This window comes from Mya arenaria, chromosome 1 (genome assembly GCF_026914265.1).
Source record: "Mya arenaria isolate MELC-2E11 chromosome 1, ASM2691426v1".
NCBI lineage: Eukaryota > Metazoa > Mollusca > Bivalvia > Myida > Myidae > Mya > Mya arenaria.
The window spans coordinates 32,387,979-32,397,830 of record NC_069122.1 but is presented as its reverse complement, the minus strand read 5'-3'; positions in this window follow the sequence as shown (position 1 = coordinate 32,397,830).

The window sequence follows — 9,852 nt, the reverse complement described above, 5'->3', positions numbered from 1 at the left end:
AAATACTCACAAGACGCTTTACGCTTTGATGGGTGCTATGTTAATAGTTGGTCTGATCGCTTCCATTTCCCAATAAATTGAAGACCAGTTTTAGGTTGTCCTTTGACAAAAGGTTATAGAAACAGACCAGGGTCTCTTTTAATGACAAAGCTCATGACTTGTATTCGATTTCTCTCCGACAAGCTTCAAATTATTCGGTCAAAGGGAATATTGCTTGGATGTTTTCCAAAAAAATATCATGGCGACGCAGAAGAAATATAGTTTGTATCTATAAGGAAATCGTAACGGGTAATGATTTCAAAAACCCTTACCAGGAATTTGAATATTTGTATTCAACCATATATAACATGATCAACATTGATGCACAGATTCGTTTAATGTCAATCGAAAGTAATTGAAAAGTAAGTTAACTCTTAGCAGTCATAGTTTGTTTACGTCATTTGACTATGACATAAGATAAAACAAATACATGAGGCCTTTCAAAAAGTACGAAGACATTGTGTTAATTGTTGGCAAAATTAAGATATTGTTTCACATAAAACGCAATATTACATTTACTCAGTTGATACAAGAAACCAACAGTGATAACAAAGCGCTACAATGTGGTACCAAATGCACTTTATATAGCACGGCACTGAAATTCAATTACGTCACACGTCACAAAGTGTATCAAATACTGTTAACGGCTACTGCATTTACGAGCAGCACACAACGAATATTCACGAAGAAGATGAACCATTTATTCCGGTATGACTTTCTGACCTCTGTTTTCAGAGCAGGCGGCTATGATTTCCGTTTCAATATTTCAATACTTAAGACAAAAAAACAATTTCCAAAAAATCGAAGATCAAACAAATCAAATTAAACAAATTGACACTCAAACAATCGTTTACCTTTGTACAGGTCTTAAAAAAAGAAAACACGTATTCATTATGGATAGCAGAAATACTACTGACAAGTGAGCGGCTAATCGAATGTTATATCAATCAAAATGGCATTTTAAAAGTAATAGGAAGAAGTTTGACCTAAATACACTTCCTTAACATTAATGTTTCACTGAAAATACTTTCTATGTCGTTCGTTGAAAAATTAAACTAAGCTTTTATTTCCACTACCATTGTTCGTTTAAACATCTTATTGCTGAGCATTGCAATTCGATACTGTTGAAATGTTTATTTTCCAATTTCATGAATTTTCCTGTTTTGAAAGAAAAACCATGTTGTATTTGAAAGTGATGGGAAAAGTTACCTTTAACAAAAGCATAGGTAACATACGCAATTTGTAATTTGATAACATGTTTCTATTGTAAAACAAAACATGTTTTAATACAATGTATGCAAGTACATTTATCATGTTATCATTGTGTGAAGTTTGTGAAAGTTAACATAATACTATTATCATGACATTAAGTCTTTAAAATATAATTCTCTGTAAAAGCCTTTTTTGGAAACTAAACACTAATCACGTTCTATCAGCTTAGATTTACCAATCCTTAGAACATGTGGGAGACTGATGATTAAAACTCTTTGTCAGTTAAAAAGCGTCTCTTTTGAAGAAGGAAATATTTGCGTTTCGATAAAGTGTTTGCTTTTGAACGCTTTTGTCAAGAATAAAATGTGGATCAATTTGACGTAATATGACATCTTGGTCCTATATTGATAGGAAAGTTCAAGACATAATGGATATGTCACGAGCCGTCATATAATAAACAAAAATTCGTTCAACGAGTTGACGAAATATGTTAATAAGCGAGCCTTTGGAACCATTCGACTTAAATGATATGCCCTACTTGTGAATTACACATGGAAGTACGTTAACAACTATGTCCTACTGAATTCGTAATAGTGTTGGCATTTGTTTCAAAAAATATTTGACCATATCAGATCCGAAATAAAAATCGGCATATGTATAACTTACAACAACATTTTAGATACTTCTCATATGGTGAGCATGCATATCTAACGTTGCTTACTGGTGGTTATTCTGATAGGATACATAATTATTAACAGTGACATTAGTCATGAGATATTATATGTACTCCAAACTCAGCTGTGTAATAAACTGATTACTAAATTATACATTATGTAGTTCACAAGTTCGTTTTAAAATGGTAAGAATGGAAGTTCAAAATACAACGTAATGTTTAATATTTTGCGAGGAAAGACACAAACACAGGTTGTTTCTTGAACCAAAATAAAATTGAAATTTGGCCACATTATCCATTATTTTACGATTTCTGCACGTTTTAATTATATCTAGAAAGCGGACAAAAATGACTCATTTTCCAGCAAAAGTAAAAATGAATCTGAATTATACTGAATGATGGCCCAAATTCGAACATTATTTTTAGAAATATCTTGGAGAGTTCTGGTGCTATTAAGTTAAAATTCCGTACAAAACATATTTCATTGGTAAATGCGTAAACATCTGTCAAAGTAGAGGTTCACTATCTTATCACTTTTATGTCGAAAATCGTTGATTTATGGGCAGTAAATCACCCTTCAGTTCATGCTATGAATGGCACAATATTCGAAAACTGAAAGAGTATAAAATGAACTCGTAAAATGAAACATCATTCTAAAAAGATTAGCTAGATTTTGACAAAAGAACGTAGAAAAAAATGACTAGTTTTGATTTGAACTTAAATGAATACAAACAATCAGGTAACAGCCCGCCAAAAGTAAACCTCGCGAAAAAACATGTACATGAAAGTATAATTGATAATAATGTTGTTATCTTTACTAGCTTTCCTAGCTGCCGAGTTAAGTTTATTTGGCACTGTTTTACTGAACAAGCGAAAGGGTTGTTTATATTTATAAATTTCTTAAAGGTAGGTCAGCATAAGTACATCACACGCCCTGTGAGGTCATTCCCCCGTGTGTTACATGTGAATCTTTTAGAGGGATGGAAACAATGAATGACATTTTGTTTTATTTAGATCATCGAATTCACCATCTTAGTTGCAATCTGAAAGACCGTTTGTATATGAATATGACTGATCGTTTGAATGAAAACATGACGACCTATTAAAATGGGGAATAAATCATACAAAGGACTTTTGATACACACGACATACGGGATTTGTAAACAACAGTACTCAGCCAAACTTCGAGAAAAAACTAGCAAAAACTACTTCAAATTGTATGACGTTTGTGAATGGTTACTAAAAAAATTCGACAATTGTCTCTTCATATTTTATTATACCACAATGGCACAAAACGCGCATGCCTTAACATACTTTTAATAATTTGAATCGGAACATTTCTCAAACTTATGTGAGATAATGACAAAAGTTTCGAGTTTGTCTAAATATAGATATAAGGATAGTGCAACTTGAAGCTAACAAAGCTACTTGGATGTTTTTTTTTAATATATACTGTAATCGTTCTAAATGGTTCCTGTCAACCTGATTAAAAAGCCACTGACTATTCCAAGATGTGTGTAGGCTGTTTTAAAATTTGAGTTTACGTCGAAAAGACAAATCGACGAACAAAAAAGACACAAATGCACACTTTGAAGCCAAGGGATATATTCTATAAAATATTGTATTCCAATAAACCAAGATATTGTCATAAGAAACAGATACACGATCTTTTGAGTTTTACTTGCATGTTGGTTAATTGATGTTATTTCTGCCTTGAAAATGTCAGTTTAACACGAGTTTACTTGGAGCTAAAACTAGTATTTAAAGCCCAAACCTCAAACCTCATGTTAGATAAGGTCTCTATAAAAAAATATTTTAAGTCTTTTTAATTGGATGTTAAAGGAAACGTGTTTGATTATTGCATTTGCCATATGATGCATATATTGCTGCATCAAATTTCCGTTTTAAAAAAAACCTTCCAAATAAATACTTTAAATACGCTTTTTGATTTTGCCCGTTTTTTTAAATTCTAACATAGACATGAAAATGAAACTAATATATTCAGTTTCTCCAAATGTATTCAGACAGTGTCATATACCTTTCAATGCAAAATTGTAATACCATACGTATCTGCTATTATGCTATACTATTAAATGATGATATAAAACCATCTTTTTATAAAATTGCCACTCATAAGCTCATTTTTAGGTGTGTTCCAGTTATTACACTGACATGTTATTATCTTAGCACAACCTTCACGTATATTCAAGAGTATCAATTGTATTTATTTGCTGTTAAGAATTGTGTTACTTAAGCGTTTATCAAATGTTATTTTATGCTATGTAAAGGTGTATTGGTATTTATATAATAAGTGAAACGCATTTATACACGAAGCAACTGTTAACCTGCAAATGTCACGTGTTACTAAAACTATTTCCCATTTTTCGAAAGAACGTTTTGCTTGTATCAAATAAATTTAGAAAACGCACTTGGCATTCCTTTTGCTGGAAGTACTTTTATAAACATACAATTGGATTATCGGAATATTACCAAAGCCTTAAAATAACATAATTGGTACAACTGAAACTTTAGAAACCTTAGACACGTTGACAGGCAACGCACTTAAAATTACATTTGAAAAATAATGTGATTTTGTCGTCGTTTTCCTGGTCTGGGTGTCATAGTATTGGTTATATTATTAGTATAAGTGTTATAGTCGTTGTAATTGTATCAATGCCTTAACTTTGGTGCCTTGTCATTATTTCGATGGCATTGCCATAGTTCATCTGTCATTGTAAGAATTCTGCTGTCATTGGCAACATATAGGGGTCATTTTCAATATCTAGGTGTCAACGAATGTTGACGAATGTGATAATCTTGATGTCATTGTCAAACATTTGGTGTCATTGTCATAGTCTTGGTATCCTGGTCATAGTCTTAGTGTCGTTGACATATAAGGGATATTATGATAGGACGTTTTTCTGGTGACTTGTATCACGTCGAGCTCGGTGTGTAAACACTTATCCGTCGAGACGTGATAAAGGTCACCAGAAAAAAACATTATATCGTAATATTCCATTTATTATATACTTGCCTATTTAATTATTCCTTTTATTTTTCGGTATCAATTTGATTTAAATTTATCGCCATCTGTCAAATGCGCGTATGAATTAGAATGTGTTATGTAGTTTTGTGTAATGAAGTCAAGGGAGGCTACTACGGCGAAACGAAGTCAGAAGTTACAGAATTCACTTTATTGAGCAAAATAAGAACAAACTAGTTTGTGTTTTAGCAAAATTGACAAATTGCTTATACGTGAACAATTAGTTAATGTCACGGCACAAAAGAACAACAACAAAAAAATCGGTACTTATTTTACGATCATACACTAATCGTAATTTCCTGTAGACGTAACGCGGCCTTTTTAACAACAATTTTTTTGTGTGATTTTTTGTCCATCATAATATGCAGAATTGAGGGAAGTTCGTGAGTCAATCGCTATTTCTATCGATGACGCGAATTCGCTTTCTTCTTTGTATTGGCGAGCTTCTCATATTTATGATAATATACATGGATAATGCAACAATTTATGGACTTCGAAATGGCAAACAACTAGTTCACTGAAGTAGCTGTCTAAATATATTTAAAGTGTTCTTTGATTCATGCTTATCCTCATGGTTCTTTGAAGAACATGAGAACCATGTTCCTGAATATTTACATGCTTCTGGAGCGTGAGTACAGTTAGATACTAATGTTTTAAAAGTTGACAGGTTTTACAAGTTTTATTTGGTCTCGCTATTTTTTGCAACGCAAAAGTAGTTCCGAGATCACACACGGTACTCGCATAATATGGAATCAGAGAACGACAGTATCATGATACTGCGTGCTTTATGTATTTTCACTGTTGGATTAGAAATGGAATTTGATAGGCATAATCTAAAGTTGGATATCATTATTATAGTCTTCTTATCATAAACATAGTATTTGTGTCATTAACATAGTCTTATTATCATTGTCAAAATATTGATATTAGTGTGGCATTATTGATAATATTGTCATAGCATTTGTGTCATTGTCATAGTGTGAATGTCATTGATACAGATACAATATCTTTGTCATCATGCTTTTTGCCATGGTCATAATATTGTCATTGTCGTAGTGCTGGTATCATTTTCATAGTTTTTGTGTCATTGTTATAGTCTTTGTGTCAGCGTTATAGTCTTTGGGCCGAATTCAGAACATCCACTCTCACTCACACTCCAACCACATTCCCGTAAGGGACACTCAAGTCACCACTTGAGTGGAATAAGGGGAGTGACACTCAAGTGATCTGTTCGTATTCACACGCCTCGCTTACACTCCACTTCATCAAGTGACCAATACAGTACAAATATACATGTATGTTTTCATGATCATAGCGGATTATCTGTTTGACTATGGTGATGTTTACAGTAAACATATCTTTATTTGCAATTTCTGTACCTTATTGGTAGATATGGCGATAAACAAATGACAATAATTGTTATTTTGAAACTAAACATATTAAAACATTTGGTTAATAAAAATAAAATTGTAGATAACTGTTGCAAAATGCGTTTAAATGAATGTTTATGATGTTGTTGTTGTTTTAAATATGTAGCCGTTTTTTCCATTGTATCAGATGATTTAAATATATAGTGGTATATAATCTTGCTTTTGTAGTCTGCAATAAGCGGTCTTTGACTTTTCAAAAAAATATGAAAGTTGAAAACACTTTTTAATGATTAAAAATAGCACATGGATAAAATTAGCGAATGAATCTACCTCTTATGGGGAAAATTACACCTCGGAGTGAAAAACAACTTCAGAAATGTTGGGGAAACTGGATGAATATGACGATAATAATAATAATAATAATAATAATAATAATAATAATAATAATAATAATAATAATAATAATAACAATATAATAATAATAATAATAATAATAATAATAATAATAATAATAATAATAATAATAATGATGATGTTGGTGGTGATGGTGGTGGTGGTGGTGGTGGTGATGGTGATGGTGATGATGATGATGATGATCCAACTGAAAATAGGCTGGAAAATACATATCAATTCTCTGAACACGCTCTGAAATATCATGAACACTGTGTACATAATGTCCTGCGGCCTAACGGCGTATAGTTAGCGGCCTGGCGGCCTTGCTGCTTCAAGTGCCTAGCGGCCTAAAATTGTTGCATATCTCAAAGCATTTTATATGAGTTCTTTTCCAAAACAATGATAAATTAAATGTTATATTCATAAATCCACATCCTTTAGCGAATATCAGCATTTACCCATTTTGGAGGGCTGCTGGATTGGGTTTTTAGGAATTGTAGGCCACTAGGCCGCTAACTACACGCCACAGTATGTCGCTGGAATGCTTGATCGACTTTTTGAAAAAGAAATCACTCCAGCGTGATGAATTTTGCATAGAAAAATATTTTATTTGAGCATTGTTTTAGTGGAAAACTCATATAAACATGCTTTGATGTGGAAAACAATTTAAGACCGCTATGATTATGTACGAATAAAAAACATTGATTTATCAAATTTCCCCAATAAACGCATGAACAATAACTAAAATAGAAATAGAGATCAAATTTAGGCCGCTAGTTCGCCAAGTTCACGCCGCTAGGCCGCTAACTTCATGCGCTAGGCTGCTAACTTCGCGTACATTTAGCTGCATGTTCTTGCAACCATCGGTGAAACGCAACATTCAAGTTTGCTGGGCGTTCAAGATCATTACGAAACAAAACAAATATATGATTGGGGCATCTTTTCGAAAATTTGATATTTATAGCAGGCAACGTTTTTGAAGCACACGTACTTTAATGGATTATCCCGGTCTCATAAATATGTTCTGGGAACGAGGATGTCCCTTATTTGTTCCACAATCTGATAAATTTCACATTTTCTACTTGTCATGTACATTTATCACTCACACTCATTCAATTCGTATTCCCAACAGATCCTCGAGGGCTGTTCATGTTCATGTGGCCTAGCCGAGCACTCACAAATGTCCCACTCACGCAAAACACTTGAGTCTCACTCACACCTGTGAATACGGATATACTTTTCACTCGAAAATATTTGGACCGTTATGTGATTACAGAGGATGAACTCATTGAGTGTGAGTGAGAGTGGTTGTTCTGAAATCGGCCCTTTGTGCCAGTGTTATAATATCGGTGACATTGTTATATTATCGGTGTCATTAGTATAGTATTGGTGCTATGGTCAAAGTTGCATTATCGTTCTCAAACCATTTGGTGCCATTGTCATATTAGCCATTATGTCATTGTCAAAATGTTGTTGTTATTTTTATGGTTACTGTGTCGTTGTCAACAATGACAGGTTAAGTTAATTCATAGTAATGAGGACTACAACACTGTTTGCAGCTTCTTACGTATCGATCGGCCAAATTGTTTAAAACTTCGCTTAAGGCAGTAACGATGTTAACGTCATGGTTATCATCTCTTAAAAGAGGACTCTTTCATTATGATTTCCTTTACATACATAATGCATGCACATTGGAAAGAGCTGTCTCAAATCTTGAAGACTTACTGTGTATCGCAAATTTGTTCATGAACTTTTCAGAGTTACCACGATGACGTTAACAACAATGCTAACTTCATTAGAGTTCTGATTAGTTATCCCTATATATAATTTGTAGTGATTTCGAAAGACCGGAGTATAAATAAGTTAACGGTCTTGCACTTTTTCTGTTCGCAATAATTCTTCTTACTTTAGAAAACGAAGCATTTCCCCTTTTGTGTATACCTCGTTTTAATTCTAGGTTTCACGGGACCCGGTTGTTATGCAACTTCTCAATGATTGCAAATTGGTTATAAGTAGCATCATTAGTTATTTTATGTCTTCTTCAGACAGGCTATATTTAAATTACCTTGCATTGTTGGAACTTGTTCGGCGCACGTGATCACCAAGAGAGACATAACGAAGAAGGAAAACATCAGTTGATATATCCATTCACCTCTGAATAAGCATGTTTTAGTCTAGGCCAACATCTGATACAAAACACGTCATATCATATCATATCACATGAACTCGCTGAGTTCAAGGTCGAATACTAATCATATGATTTCAGACCATTTGTAACTTCAAAATGTTATAAAAAGTCATACTTATATTGAGCACTCCTCTGAGTGTTGTTTTTCTTCAAGTACTGAATACAGTTTTTAAAAACTGCAGAGAAGAAAACCAGGGTTTGATTAAACGTGAATAAACATTTCATAACATACTTTTAAAATTTAAAGGCCTATCGAATTTGAACATTTTCCATTTTAGGATTTCGAACTCACGATTCTTCTCAAAATTGTATCGCAACATTCTGTACAACATTATTTGTACTTAGTTTTATAAACTGTACTTGAACTAAATGCGTTTATTCAGTACTTTTTGTTATAAAGGCGTTCTATTTGTGAAGCAGGATCTTGATAATTATCTAGATACAAAAAGATGTTTCTCTGTATCTGCCACTACAAACCAGTGCATTGTAATACAAAACATGTCTAGGTAGGTACTAAATGTCCATTTGATTACATTTTAAGTGAAAAGCGAATTTCTGTTTTAAAAATATAACAATAAAATGGCCATTAACTTAAGAAACAAAATCAATGGAAATTTGCCTGACTTTCAGATAGTTCATGCCGCCAGCCAGTGATCTTCTTTATGGGCCTTGAGGAATTAAAGTATATGTCGTTCAGCATGATTTTATGCAACTTTGTTTCACACTAAATGTTGTCCATGAAATCTTCATCCATTGCCGCTTAAGTGTGTACGTTCACTTATTTTTTTATAAACGTTCTTGGAATTACAAATAATCAAATACGAATTAATAGATAATATTTACAAATCGTATTCGATGTTCTGTATCAGAGTTGGGCAAATATAATTTCTATGATGAAATTAGATTAAACAAACTGTTTTCATTTTATGTTATA